Genomic DNA, 16815 nt, shown 5'->3' with positions numbered 1-16815 from the left:
TAGAATTTAAAAGTTAGAACAAAATAATTAAAAAATGAATTAATGTTGTACTCAAAAAGTGCAAAAATTTCTTGAACGTTGTAAAATGGGTTAAAGTAAAAGTTAGAACAATAATTATGAAAAATGAATTAATTTTGTACTCAGAAAAGTGCAAAAATTTATATAAAGTTATTTCACGGAATACAATCACTTGGCGGCATATCGTCTGTGTGAGCACTTTATGGCATAATGAGTATTTTATATAAAATTCATAAATTAACTTCATTATTCAAATAAAATTCTACGGGAGGGGAAAGCATGTAAACAATAATATATCTGCGATGAAAATTCACATTATTGTTAGAAGAGAAGAGTTATAAATTATTTTTCTTTAGAATTTGAAAACAACAAAAATTTGACGAGTTTCGTTAGATAAAATATCAATAACCCTCCAAGCCTCAAAAGAAATAATGTTGATACGAATACAGTATAGTGATTGCCTATAAAAATTATCCAAGATTCTGGCTTTGTTTGAAATATTATAATTCTAAGCATTTTCTTTATTACCGTTTCTCTACAGAGAAAATGTCATTTTTTCATGAAAATGTATTTGTTTACAAAAAAAGGAAAAGTTAAAAGACGATAGATGTTTCCCCCCAAAGTTTTAAATGCATAAAAGTTAAAAGTAACAGATCAGTAGCGAAATATTAACTCATATTGTAATAAAAAAGTGAGCGTTTAATTTCTTTTATTTATGTCATGGAATGCAAGCACTTAGCGGCAAATCGTTGATGTGGGCACTTTGTGGCATAATATGTCTTTTTAATTATATTCATAACTTACCTTCTTGTATTTGGAAACAGTTCTACAGCATTAAAAAGCACATCTCCGATGAAAATTCGCATTATTGTCATAATGAGAAGAAATAAATTATTCTTCCATAGAATTTAAAAGAATTTTTTAGAAAACAATAATTATGAAAAATGAATAAGGCTCAAGTTTTATGACATTTTTATACTCAGAAAAATTCATATATCAAAAATTTCTTTTTCTTGTATACGTTGATTTCTTTTCTTAAATGGGTTAAAGTAAAAGTTAGAACAATAATTATGAAAAATGAATTAATGTTGTACTCAGAAAAGTGCGAAAATTTATATAAAGTTATGTCACGGAATACAATCACTTGGCGGCATATCGTCTGTGTGAGCACTTTATGGCATAATGAGTATTTTATATAAAATTCATAAATTAACTTCATTATTCAAATAAAATTCTACGGGAGGGGAAAGCATGTAAACAATAATATATCTGCGATGAAAATTCACATTATTGTTAGAAGAGAAGAGTTATAAATTATTTTTCTTTAGAATTTGAAAACAACAAAAATTTGACGAGTTTCATTAGATAAAATATCAATAACCCTCCAAGTCTCAAAAGAAATAATCTTGATACGAGTACAGTATAGTGATTACCTATAAAAATTATCCAAGATTCTGGCTTTGTTTGAAATATGATAATTCTAAGCATTTTCATTATTACCGTTTCTCTACAGAGAAAATGTCATTTTTTCATGAAAATGCATTTGTTTACAAAAAAAGGAAAAGTTAAAAGACGATAGATGTTTCCTCCCAAAGTTTTAAATGCATATAATTTAAAAGTAACAGATCAGTAGCGAACTATTAACTCATATTGTAATAAAAAAGTGAGCGTTTAATTTTGTTTCATTTATGTCATGGAATGCAAGCACTTAGCGGCATATCGTTGATGTGGGCACTTTGTGGCATAATATGTCTTTTTAATTATATTCATAACTTACCTTCTTGTATTTGGAAACAGTTCTACAGCATTAAAAAGCACATCTCCGATGAAAATTCGCATTATTGTCATAATGAGAAGAAATAAATTATTCTTCCATAGAATTTAAAAGTTAGAACAATAATTATGAAAAATGAATTAATGTTGTACTCAGAAAAGTGCAAAAATTTATATAAAGTTATTTCACGGAATACAATCACTTGGCAGCATATCGTCTGTGTGAGGACTTTATGGCATAATGAGTATTTTATATAAAATTCATAAATTAAACTCATTATTCAAATAAAATTCTACGGGAGGGGAAAGCATGTAAACAATAATATATCTGCGATGAAAATTCACATCATTGTTAGAAGAGAAGAGTTATAAATCATTTTTCTTTAGAATTTGAAAACAACAAAAATTTGACGAGTTTCGATAGACAAAATATCAATAACCCTCCAAGCCTCAAAAGAAATAATCTTGATACGAATACAGTATAGTGATTACCTATAAAAATTATCCAAGATTCTGGCTTTGTTTGAAATATTATAATTCTAAGCATTTTCTTTATTACCGTTTCTCTACAGAGAAAATGTCATTTTTTCATGAAAATGTATTTCTTTACAAAAAAAAAGGAAAAGTAAAAAGACGATAGATGTTTCCCCCCAAAGTTTTAAATGCATAAAAGTTAAAAGTAACAGATCAGTAGCGAAATATTAACTCATATTGTAATAAAAAAGTGAGCGTTTAATTTCTTTTATTTATGTCATGGAATGCAAGCACTTAGCGGCAAATCGTTGATGTGGGCACTTTGTGGCATAATATGTCTTTTTAATTATATTCATAACTTACCTTCTTGTATTTGGAAACAGTTCTACAGCATTAAAAAGCACATCTCCGATGAAAATTCGCATTATTGTCATAATGAGAAGAAATAAATTATTCTTCCAATAGAATTTAAAAGTTTTTTAAGAACAATAATTATGAAAAATGAATTAATGTTGTTGCCTGACTTACAATTCAAAAAGTGTTTCCCTACAAAGAAAAATTTCTTTTTAAGAAAATACGTTGATTTCAAAAGAAATTTTTCTTTTCTTAAATGGGTTAAATAAAAGTTAGAACAATAATTATGAAAAATGAATTAATGTTGTACTCAGAAAAGTGCGAAAATTTATATAAAGTTATGTCACGGAATACAATCACTTGGCGGCATATCGTCTGTGTGAGCACTTTATGGCATAATGAGTATTTTATATAAAATTCATAAATTAACTTCATTATTCAAATAAAATTCTACGGGAGGGGAAAGCATGTAAACAATAATATATCTGCGATGAAAATTCACATTATTGTTAGAAGAGAAGAGTTATAAATTATTTTTCTTTAGAATTTGAAAACAACAAAAATTTGACGAGTTTCGTTAGATAAAATATCAATAACCCTCCAAGCCTCAAAAGAAATAATGTTGATACGAATACAGTATAGTGATTACCTATAAAAATTATCCAAGATTCTGGCTTTGTTTGAAATATTATAATTCTAAGCATTTTCTTTATTACCGTTTCTCTACAGAGAAAATGTCATTTTTTCATGAAAATGTATTTGTTTACAAAAAAGGAAAAGTTTAAAGACGATAGATGTTTCCTCCCAAAGTTTTAAATGCATATAATTTAAAAGTAACAGATCAGTAGCGAAATATTAACTCATATTGTAATAAAAAAGTGAGCGTTTAATTTCTTTTATTTATGTCATGGAATGCAAGCACTTAGCGGCAAATCGTTGATGTGGGCACTTTGTGGCATAATATGTCTTTTTAATTATATTCATAACTTACCTTCTTGTATTTGGAAACAGTTCTACAGCATTAAAAAGCACATCTCCGATGAAAATTCGCATTATTGTCATAATGAGAAGAAATAAATTATTCTTCCATAGAATTTAAAAGTTAGAACAATAATTATGAAAAATGAATTAATGTTGTACTCAGAAAAGTGCAAAAATTTCTTGATACGTTGATTTCTTTTCTTAAATGGGTTAAAGTTAGAAAAATAATTATGAAAAATTAAAAGAAAAGTGCGAAAATTTATATAAAGTTATTTCACGGAATACAATCACTTGGCGGCATATCGTCTGTGTGAGCACTTTATGGCATAATGAGTATTTTATATAAAATTCATAAATTAACTTCATTATTCAAATAAAATTCTACGGGAGGGGAAAGCATGTAAACAATAATATATCTGCGATGAAAATTCACATCATTGTTAGAAGAGAAGAGTTATAAAATTATTTTTCTTTAGAATTTGAAAACAACAAAAATTTGACGAGTTTCGTTAGATAAAATATCAATAACCCTCCAAGCCTCAAAAGAAATAATGTTGATACGAATACAGTATAGTGATTACCTATAAAAATTATCCAAGATTCTGGCTTTGTTTGAAATATTATAATTCTAAGCATTTTCTTTATTACCGTTTCTCTACAGAGAAAATGTCATTTTTTCATGAAAATGTATTTGTTTACAAAAAAAGGAAAAGTTAAAAGACGATAGATGTTTCCCCCCAAAGTTTTAAATGCATAAAAGTTAAAAGTAACAGATCAGTAGCGAAATATTAACTCATATTGTAATAAAAAAGTGAGCGTTTAATTTCTTTTATTTATGTCATGGAATGCAAGCACTTAGCGGCAAATCGTTGATGTGGGCACTTTGTGGCATAATATGTCTTTTTAATTATATTCATAACTTACCTTCTTGTATTTGGAAACAGTTCTACAGCATTAAAAAGCACATCTCCGATGAAAATTCGCATTATTGTCATAATGAGAAGAAATAAATTATTCTTCCATAGAATTTAAAAGATAACAATAATTATGAAAAATGAATTAATGTTGTACTCAGAAAAGTGCAAAAATTTCTTGATACGTTGATTTCTTTTCTCAAATGGGTTAAAGTAAAAGTTAGAACAATAATAATGAAAAATGAATTAATGTTGTACTCAGAAAAGTGCGAAAATTTATATAAAGTTATGTCACGGAATACAATCACTTGGCGGCATATCGTCTGTGTGAGCACTTTATGGCATAATGAGTATTTTATATAAAATTCATAAATTAACTTCATTATTCAAATAAAATTCTACGGGAGGGGAAAGCATGTAAACAATAATATATCTGCGATGAAAATTCACATTATTGTTAGAAGAGAAGAGTTATAAATTATTTTTCTTTAGAATTTGAAAACAACAAAAAATTGACGAGCTTCGTAAGATAAAATATCAATAACCCTCCAAGCCTCAATAGAAATAATGTTAATACGAATACAGTATAGTGATTACATATAAAAATTTTCCAAGATTCTGGCTTTGTTTGAAATATTATAATTCTAAGCATTTTCTTTATTACCGTTTCTCTACAGAGAAAATGTCATTTTTTCATGAAAATGTATTTGTTTACGAAAAAAGGAAAAGTTTACAGACGATAGATATTTCCCCCAAAGTTTTAAATGCATAAAAGTTAAAAGTAACAGATCAATAGCGAAATATTAACTCATATTGTAATAAAAAAGTGAGCGTTTAATTTCTTTTATTTATGTCATGGAATGCAAGCACTTAGCGGCAAATCGTTGATGTGGGCACTTTGTGGCATAATATGTCTTTTTAATTATATTCATAACTTACCTTCTTGTATTTGGAAACAGTTCTACAGCATTAAAAAGCACATCTCCGATGAAAATTCGCATTATTGTCATAATGAGAAGAAATAAATTATTCTTCCATAGAATGTAAAAGTTAGAACAATAATTATGAAAAATGAATTAATGTTGTACTCAGAAAAGTGCGAAAATTTATATAAAGTTATGTCACGGAATACAATCACTTGGCGGCATATCGTCTGTGTGAGCACTTTATGGCATAATGAGTATTTTATATAAAATTCATAAATTAACTTCATTATTCAAATAAAATTCTACGGGAGGGGAAAGCATGTAAACAATAATATATCTGCGATGAAAATTCACATTATTGTTAGAAGAGAAGAGTTATAAATTATTTTTCTTTAGAATTTGAAAACAACAAAAATTTGACGAGTTTCGTTAGATAAAATATCAATAACCCTCCAAGCCTCAAAAGAAATAATGTTGATACGAATACAGTATAGTGATTACCTATAAAAATTATCCAAGATTCTGGCTTTGTTTGAAATATTATAATTCTAAGCATTTTCTTTATTACCGTTTCTCTACAGAGAAAATGTCATTTTTTCATGAAAATGTATTTGTTTACAAAAAAAAAGGAAAAGTTAAAAGACGATAGATGTTTCCCCCCAGAGTTTTAAATGCATAAAAGTTAAAAGTAACAGATCAGTAGCGAAATATTAACTCATATTGTAATAAAAAAGTGAGCGTTTAATTTCTTTTATTTATGTCATGGAATGCAAGCACTTAGCGGCAAATCGTTGATGTGGGCACTTTGTGGCATAATATATTCATAACTCTTTTTAATTATATTCATAACTTACCTTCTTGTATTTGGAAACAGTTCTACAGCATTAAAAAGCACATCTCCGATGAAAATTCGCATTATTGTCATAATGAGAAGAAATAAATTATTCTTCCATAGAATTTAAAAGTTAGAACAATAATTATGAAAAATGAATTAATGTTGTACTCAGAAAAGTGCAAAAATTTCTTGATACGTTGATTTCTTTTCTTAAATGGGTTAAAGTAAAAGATAGAACAAAAATTATGAAAAATGAATTAATGTTGTACTCAGAAAAGTGCGAAAATTTATATAAAGTTATTTCACGGAATACAATCACTTGGCGGCATATCGTCTGTGTGAGCACTTTATGGCATAATGAGTATTTTATATAAAATTCATAAATTAACTTCATTATTCAAATAAAATTCTACGGGAGGGGAAAGCATGTAAACAATAATATATCTGCGATGAAAATTCACATTATTGTTAGAAGAGAAGAGTTATAAATTATTTTTCTTTAGAATTTGAAAACAACAAAAATTTGACGAGTTTCATTAGATAAAATATCAATAACCCTCCAAGCCTCAAAAGAAATAATGTTGATACGAATACAGTATAGTGATTACCTATAAAAATTATCCAAGATTCTGGCTTTGTTTGAAATATTGTAATTCTAAGCATTTTCTTTATTACCGTTTCTCTACAGAGAAAATGTCATTTTTTCATGAAAATGTATTTGTTTACAAAAAAACGGAAAAGTTAAAAGACGATAGATGTTTCCCCCCAAAGTTTTAAATGCATAAAAGTTAAAAGTAACAGATCAGTAGCGAAATATTAACTCATATTGTAATAAAAAAGTGAGCGTTTAATTTCTTTTATTTATGTCATGGAATGCAAGCACTTAGCGGCAAATCGTTGATGTGGGCACTTTGTGGCATAATATGTCTTTTTAATTATATTCATAACTTACCTTCTTGTATTTGGAAACAGTTCTACAGCATTAAAAAGCACATCTCCGATGAAAATTCGCATTATTGTCATAATGAGAAGAAATAAATTATTCTTCCATAGAAATTAAAAGTTAGAACAATAATTATGAAAAAAAATTAATGTTGTAAAACTCAAAAGAAATAACGTGATGCGAAAATTTCTTGATACGTTGATTTCTTTTCTTAAATGGGTTAAAGTAAGAGTTAGAACAATAATTATGAAAAAATGAATTAATGTTGAACTCAGAAAAGTGCAAAATTTATATAAAGTTATTTCACGGAATACAATCACTTGGCGGCATATCGTCTGTGTGAGCACTTTATGGCATAATAAGTATTTTATATAAAATTCATAAATTAACTTCATTATTCAAATAAAATTCTACGGGAGGGGAAAGACTGTAAACATTAATATATCTGCGATAAAAAATTCACATTATTGAAAAATGAATTATATTATTTTTCTTTAGAATTTGAAAACAACAAAAATTTATATAAAAAATATCAATAACCCTCCAAGCCTCAAAAGAAATAATCTTGATACGAATACAGTATAGTGATTACCTATAAAAATTATCCAAGTTCTTTTGTTTGAATTTATAATTCTAAGCATTTTCTTTATTACCGTTTCTCTACAGTATTTTTCATGAAAATGTATTTGTTTACAAAAAAAGGATTTAAAAGACACATTTTAAATGCATAAAAGTTAAAAGTAAAATTTATTAAACGCATTTGTATTGAGCATTTAATTTCTTTTATTTATGTCATGGAAAAGGTTAAAATCGTTGATGTGGGCACTTTGTGGCATAAAACGTCTTTTTAATTATATTCATAACTTACCTTCTTGTATTTGGAAACAGTTCTACAGCATTAAAAAGCACATCTCCGATGAAAATTCAAACAAAAGTAAAAGATAGAACAATAATTATGAAAAATGAATTAATGTTGTATCAGAAAAGTGCAAAAATTTCTGAATTAAAGTTAAAAGTTAACAGAAAAGTGCAAAAATTTATATAAAGCTATTTCACGGAATACAATCACTTGGCGGCATATCGTCTGTGTGAACACATTATGGCATAATGAGTATTTTATATAAAATTCATAAATTAACTTCATTATTCAAATAAAATTCTACGGGAGGGGAAAGCATGTAAACAATAATATATCTGCGATGAAAATTCACATTATTGTTAGAAGAGAAGAGTTATAAATTATTTTTCTTTAGAATTTGATAACAACAAAAATTTGACGAGTTTTGTTAGATAAAATATCAATAACCCTCCAAGCCTAAAAAAAATAATCTTGATACGAATACAGTATAGTGATTACCTATAAAAATTATCCAAGATTCTGGCTTTGTTTGAAATATTATAATTCTAAGCATTTTCTTTATTACCGTTTCTCTACAGAGAAAATGTCATTTTTTCATGAAAATGTATTTGTTTACAAAAAAAGGAAAAGTTAAAAGACGATAGATGTTTCCCCCCAAAGTTTTAAATGCATAAAAGTTAAAAGTAACAGATCAGTAGCGAAATATTAACTCATATTGTAATAAAAAAGTGAGCGTTTAATTTCTTTTATTTATGTCATGGAATGCAAGCACTTAGCGGCAAATCGTTGATGTGGGCACTTTGTGGCATAATATGTCTTTTTAATTATATTCATAACTTACCTTCTTGTATTTGGAAACAGTTCTACAGCATTAAAAAGCACATCTCCGATGAAAATTCGCATTATTGTCATAATGAGAAGAAATAAATTATTCTTCCATAGAATTTAAAAGTTAGAACAATAATTATGAAAAATGAATTAATGTTGTACTCAGAAAAGTGCAAAAATTTCTTGATACGTTGATTTCTTTTCTTAAATGGGTTAAAGTAAGAGTTAGAACAATAATTATGAAAAATGAATTAATGTTGTACTCAGAAAAGTGCGAAAATTTATATAAAGTTATTTCACGGAATACAATCACTTGGCGGCATATCGTCTGTGTGAGCACTTTATGGCATAATGAGTATTTTATATAAAATTCATAAATTAACTTCATTATTCAAATAAAATTCTACGGGAGGGGAAAGCATGTAAACAATAATATATCTGCGATGAAAATTCACATTATTGTTAGAAGAGAAGAGTTATAAATTATTTTTCTTTAGAATTTGAAAACAACAAAAATTTGACGAGTTTCGTTAGATAAAATATCAATAACCCTCCAAGCCTCAAAAGAAATAATGTTGATACGAATACAGTATAGTGATTACCTATAAAAATTATCCAAGATTCTGGCTTTGTTTGAAATATTATAATTCTAAGCATTTTCTTTATTACCGTTTCTCTACAGAGAAAATGTCATTTTTTCATGAAAATGTATTTGTTTACAAAAAAAGGAAAAGTTAAAAGACGATAGATGTTTCCCCCCAAAGTTTTAAATGCATAAAAGTTAAAAGTAACAGATCAGTAGCGAAATATTAACTCATATTGTAATAAAAAAGTGAGCGTTTAATTTCTTTTATTTATGTCATGGAATGCAAGCACTTAGCGGCAAATCGTTGATGTGGGCACTTTGTGGCATAATATGTCTTTTTAATTATATTCATAACTTACCTTCTTGTATTTGGAAACAGTTCTACAGCATTAAAAAGCACATCTCCGATGAAAATTCGCATTATTGTCATAATGAGAAGAAATAAATTATTCTTCCATAGAATTTAAAAGTTAAAACAATAATTATGAAAAATGAATTAATGTTGTAAAACTTCAAATAAATTTTTGCTTCAAACACATATTACCGTTTCCCTAATTGATTTCTTTTCTTAAATGGGTTAAAGTAAAAGTTAGAAACAATAATTATGAAAAATGAATTAATGTTGTACTCAGAAAAGTGCGAAAATTTATATAAAGTTATATCACGGAATACAATCACTTGGCGGCATATCGTCTGTGTGAGCACTTTATGGCATAATGAGTATTTTATATAAAATTCATAAATTAACTTCATTATTCAAATAAAATTCTACGGGAGGGGAAAGCATGTAAACAATAATATATCTGCGATGAAAATTCACATTATTGTTAGAAGAGAAGAGTTATAAATTATTTTTCTTTAGAATTTGAAAACAACAAAAATTTGACGAGTTTCGTTAGATAAAATATCAATAACCCTCCAAGCCTCAAAAGAAATAATGTTGATACGAATACAGTATAGTGATTACCTATAAAAATTATCCAAGATTCTGGCTTTGTTTGAAATATTATAATTCTAAGCATTTTCTTTATTACCGTTTCTCTACAGAGAAAATGTCATTTTTTCATGAAAATGTATTTGTTTACAAAAAAAGGAAAAGTTAAAAGACGATAGATGTTTCCCCCCAAAGTTTTAAATGCATAAAAGTTAAAAGTAACAGATCAGTAGCGAAATATTAACTCATATTGTAATAAAAAAGTGAGCGTTTAATTTCTTTTATTTATGTCATGGAATGCAAGCACTTAGCGGCAAATCGTTGATGTGGGCACTTTGTGGCATAATATGTCTTTTTAATTATATTCATAACTTACCTTCTTGTATTTGGAAACAGTTCTACAGCATTAAAAAGCACATCTCCGATGAAAATTCGCATTATTGTCATAATGAGAAGAAATAAATTATTCTTCCATAGAATTTAAAAGTTAGAACAATAATTATGAAAAATTTAATGAAAAAAGTGCAAAAATTTCTTGATACGTTGATTTCTTTTCTTAATGTTAAAGTAAAAGTTAGAAAAATAATTATGAAAAATGAATTAATGTTGAACTCAGAAAAGTGCGAAAATTTATATAAAGTTATTTCACGGAATACAATCACTTGGCGGCATATCGTCTGTGTGAGCACTTTATGGCATAATGAGTATTTTAATTAAAATTGATAACTAACTTCATTATTCAAATAAAATTCTACGGGAGGGGAAAGCATGTAAACAATAACATATCTGCGATGAAAATTCGCATTATTGTTAGAAGGGAAGAGTTATAAATTATGTTTCTTTAGAATTTGAAAACAACAAATATTTGACGAGTTTTGTTAGATAAAATATCAATTACCCTTTAAGCCTTAATAGAAAAAATGTTGATGCAAATAAAGTATAGTGTTTATCTATAAAAATAATGCAAGATTCTGACTTTGTTTGAAATATTATAATTCTAAGCATTTTCTTTATTACCGTTTCTCTACAGGAAAAACGTCATTTTTTCATGAAAATGTATTTCTTAAAAAAAAGAAAAGTTAAAAGATGATTGATTCCCCCCCCCCCAAGTTTTAAATGCATAAAAGTTAAAGGAAACACATTAGTAGCAAACTATTAACTCATATTGTAATAAAAAAGTGAGTGTTTAATTTCTTTTATTTATGTCATGGAATGCAAGCACTTAGCGGCATATCGTTGATGTGGGCACTTTGTGGCATAATATGTCTTTTTAATTATATTCATAACTTACCTTCTTACATTCGAAAACAGTTCTACGGCTTTGATCGAAAATTATAAAAATTGAGCAACTGTTTCTTCGCCACATCTCTACGATGAAAATTGCATTATTGTCCTAATGAGAAGAAATAAATAATTCTTCCATAGAATTTAACAACAGAAAAGAATGGACAAGATTTTTTTACATTAACAAACCCTGTACGACTTAAAAAAAATAATATTGATGCGAAAACAGTACATTCATCTGATATTCTTTCAAAAGTATCCAAGATTCTCGGCTTTGCTTGAAATATTACAATTCAAACACATTTTTATTACCGTTTCCGTACAGAGAAAAATTCAGGATATTTTTAAGGAAAATATTTATGTTTTATGACTTAAGAAATGGTATGGGTTTTTTTTAATTGTTTTAAATAAAAGTAGGCACAACAATTATGAAACTGGGAAAAAAAATAATTGATATAAATTTATGTCACGGAATGCAAGCACTTGGCGGCATATCATCTGTGTGTGCACTTTGTGGCATAATGAGTATTTCAAATAAAATTGATAACTTCCTTTATTATTCAAATAAAATTCTACTGGATAGAAATTTATGTAAACAATAATATATCTGCGATGAAGATTCGCATTATTGTTAGAAGGGAAGAGTTATATAAAGTTATACGAGAATATAAAGAGTTATATATTAACATGCCACTTATTTATGTCGACATGCCACTTATTTATGTAAACATGTAACATATTTATTTAAACATGTGACATATTTATGTTGGCATGCAATTTAGTTACGTTGATATGCGAGATAAATATGTTGACATGCAACTTATTTATGCAAACATGCGACATATTTATGTCAACATCCAACTTATAAGTTGCATGTCAACATATTTATCTTGCATATTAACATAACCAAGTTGCATGTCAACATAAATAAGTTGCATGTCGACATAAATAAGTTGCATGTTAACATATATAAGTTGCATGTCGACATAAATAAGTTGAATGTCAACATATTTATTTTGCATGTTAACATAAATAAGTAGCATTTAGCATGTTGGATGTCACATGTGTGCGATATTTGAGATTTTTGAAGATTTTTCTCATAAAACATACTTGATTGCAATTTTCTTGCATGTCAACATATTTATGTTGCATGTTTACATAACTAACTTGCATCTCAACATATTTATCTTACATGTCGACATATTTGATAGAAAAATAACTTGCACACAAGGGGCAGAAATATGCCACCATACCAAATATTCCTGCTAAGTACATGATATTATATTATTGTACTATCGCTGTCTACAATGATATGGATGTCTGAATTTATGTTTAGCGTGTATTTAAACAATAAAATGCTTTCTTTGTTTGTTGTTATAAGAATGAACAGAAGTAGCTGTTGCAGGAAAAATACATAACCCACGTAAGCGGGTTATGTTGTTTTTTTTCTGCAATAGCTGCGACTGTTCATTCCGGTAACAACAAACAAAGAAAGACATTTTATTGTTTATATTTATATATGTTTAAATTATTATCTTAAGTATGATTAAAAATATTAATTATTGTGTTAATGATTCTGGTCACTTACCTTTCCTGTAGTACTCTGTAGACCGTATCAATATCCTAGGGTATTGGACTCTTAACTGTCTTGTAGTACTCAGTAGACCATATCAATAGCCTAGGGTACTGATCTCCTATCTGTCCTGTAGTACTTAGCAGACCGTATTAGTAGCCTAGGGTACTGAACGCTTAGCTGTCCTGTGTATTCGGTAGCCCGTATCAATAACCAAGGGTATTGAACTCTTACCTATCTTGTAGTACTCGGCAGACCATATTAATAGTATAGCCTACTGATCTCATACCTGTCCTTAGAACTTGGTAGACTGTTTCAATAACCTAGGGTACTGATCTCCTCCCTGTTCTGTAGTACTCAATACACTGATCAATACACTAGAGTACTGGACTCTTACTTGACCTGTTGAACTCCGTAAACTATATCAATAGCTTAGGGTTCTGGTCACTTACCTGTCCTGTAGTACTCGGTAGACCATATCAATAGCCTAGGGAACTTGACTCTTACCTGTCCTGTAGTACTCTGTAGACCGTATCAATAGCCTAGGGTATTGCACTCTTACCTGTAATGTAGTACTCAGTAGACCTTAACAATAACCTAGGTACTGGTCACCTACTTGTCCTGTAGCACTCAGTAGACCATATCAATGGCCTAGTGTTCTGGTTACTTACCTGTTCTGTAGTACTCAGTAGACCATATCCAAAGCCTAGGGTACTGATCTCCTACCTGTCCTGTTGTACTAAGCAGACCGCATCAATAGCGTAGGGTGCTGGATTCTTATCTGTCCTGTGCTATTCGGTAGACCATATCAATAGCCTAGCGTATTTGATCTTACCTGTCTTGTAGTACTCTGCAGACCGTATTAATAGCCTATCCTACTGATCTCCTACCTGTCCTTAGTACTTGGTAGACCGTATCAATAGCCTAGGGTATTTGACTCTTACCTGTCTTGTACTCGGTAGACCGTATCAATAGCCCAGGGTACTGATCTTCTCCCAGTCCTGTAGTACTCAATACACCGTATCTCTTACTTGTCCTGTTGTACTCGGTAGACCATATCAATAGCTTAGGGTTCTGGTCACTTACCTGTCCTGTAGTGCTTGGTAGACAATATCAATAGACTAGTATACTGATATCTTACCTGTCCTGTAGTACTCGGTAGACTGTATCAATAGCCTAGGGTATTGGACTCTTACATGTCTTGTAGTAGCTGGTAGACCGTATCAATAGCCTATGGTACTGATCTCCTACCTGTCCTGTAATAATCCATAGACCGTATCAATAGCCTAGAGTATTGGACTCTTACCTGTCTTGTAGTACTTGGAAGATCCTATCAATAGCCTAAGGTACTGGTTTTTTACCTGTCCTGTTGTACTCGGTAGATCCTATCAAAGCCTAGGGAACTGATCTCTTACCTGTCCTGTAGTACTCTGTAGACAGTATCAATAGCCTAGGGTATTGGACTCTGACCTGTGCTGTAGTATTCAGAAGACCATATCTATAGCCTAGGGTATTAAACTCTGACCTGTAATGTAGTACTCAGTACACCGTATTAATAGCCTAGGGAATTGGACTCTTAGCTGTCTTATAGTACTTGGTAGACCGTATCAATATTTCGGGTTTTGGTCACTTACCTGTCCTGTAGTAGTCGGTAGACCGTATCAATATTCTTCTGTATATACTCGGGTATTGGATTTTTGTAGTTAATTTCTGTAAAAACTCTGTAGTGCTCAGTAGACGATATCAAAATCCTAGGATTCTGGTCACTTACCTGTACTGTAGTACTCAGTAGATCTTATCAATAGCTTTGGGATTTGGTCACTTACCTGTCATGTAGTATTCGGTACACCGTAGGGTATTGGACTTACCTGTCTTGATGTACTCGGTAGACTGTATTTATAGTCTTCCGTATATACTCGCCTATAAGTTGGATTTTTGTGAGTTAATTTCTGGTCCAAAACTCTGTGTCCGACTTATAGGCGAGATATAAAATGAATGGTATTGTATGAGTCAGTCTCTATGATACTAGCTTATTTAATACAGCCGACTTATAGGCGGACCGACATATAGGCGAGTATATACGGTATGTTACTGATCTCCTACCTGTCCTGTTGTACTCGGGAGACCATATCAATAGCCTAGGGGTCTGGTCACTTACCGTATATACTCACCTATATATCAGTTTTTAGGAGTCAATTTCTGGTCCAAATGACTGTGTCCGACTTATAGGCAAGCTATTAAAAGAAAGGTATCATATGAGGTCAGTCCATCTGAACTATAAGCTTATTAGATACAACCGACTTATAGGCGGACCGGCTTATAGGCGAGTATATAGGGTACCTGTCCATTAGTACTTGGTACATCATATCAATAACTTAGGGCACTGATCTCCTACCTGTCCTGTAAAACTTGGTAAACCGTATCCTAGGGTATTGGACTCCTATCTTTGCTGTAGTATTCGGAAGACCATATAAATAGCATAGAGTATTGGACTCTTATTTTTCCTGTAGTACTCGGTAAACTGTATCAATAGCCTAGGGTATTGGACTTTCACCTGTCCTGTTAGTACTCTATCAATAGCCTAGGGAACTAATCTTTAACTGTCCTATAGCTCGGTAGACTGTATCAATAGCCTAGGGTACCTCCTTCCTGTCCTGTATAACTTGGTAAACCGTTTTAAAAGCCTAGGGTATCGGACTCTGACCTGTAATGTAGTACTCAGTAGACCGTATCAATAGCCTAGGGAATTGGACTCTTAGCTGTCTTGTAGTACTTGGAAGACCGTATCAATAGCGTCAGTTTTTGGTCACTTACCTGTCCTGTAGTACTCCGTAGACTGTATCAAAAGCCTAGGGTATTGGACTCTTACCTGTAATGTAGTACTCAGTAGACTGTATCAATAGCCTTGGGTTTTGGTCATTTACCTATCATGTAGTATTTGGTACACGGTATCAATAGCCTAGGATATTGGACTTAAGTGTCTTGAGGTACTCGGTAGACTGTATTAATAGTCTATGTTACTGATCTCCTACCTGTCCTGTTGTACTCGGGGGTCCATATCAATAGCCTAGGGGTCTGGTCACTTACCGTATATACTCACCTATATATCGTTTTTTAGGAGTCAATTTCTGGTCCAAAAGACTGTGTCCGACTTATAGGCGAGCTATTAGGGAATAGTATCATATGAGGTCAGTTCATTTGAACTATAAGCTTATTAAATACAACCGACTTACAGACGGACTGACTTATAGGCAAGTATAAACGGTACCTGTCCTTTAGTACTTGGTAAGTATCCATAGCTTATGGTACTAATCTCCTACCTGTCCTGTATAACTTGGTAAACTGTATCAATAGCCTAGAGTACTGGACTCTTCCTTGTCCTTTTGTACTCAGTAGACCGTATCAATAGCCTAGTTCACTTACCTGTCTTGTAATAGTCTGTAGACAGTATCAATAGTCTAGGGTACTGTTCACTTACCTCTCATGTGTACTTAGTAGACTGTATCAGTAGCCTAGGGTTCTGGTCACTTACC

This window comes from Saccostrea cucullata, unplaced genomic scaffold (assembly GCF_032062105.1).
Source record: "Saccostrea cucullata isolate Sc308-1 unplaced genomic scaffold, CSIRO_AGI_Scuc_v1 ctg1655, whole genome shotgun sequence".
Taxonomy (NCBI): Eukaryota; Metazoa; Mollusca; class Bivalvia; order Ostreida; family Ostreidae; genus Saccostrea; species Saccostrea cuccullata.
This window is presented reverse-complemented; position numbering follows the sequence as displayed.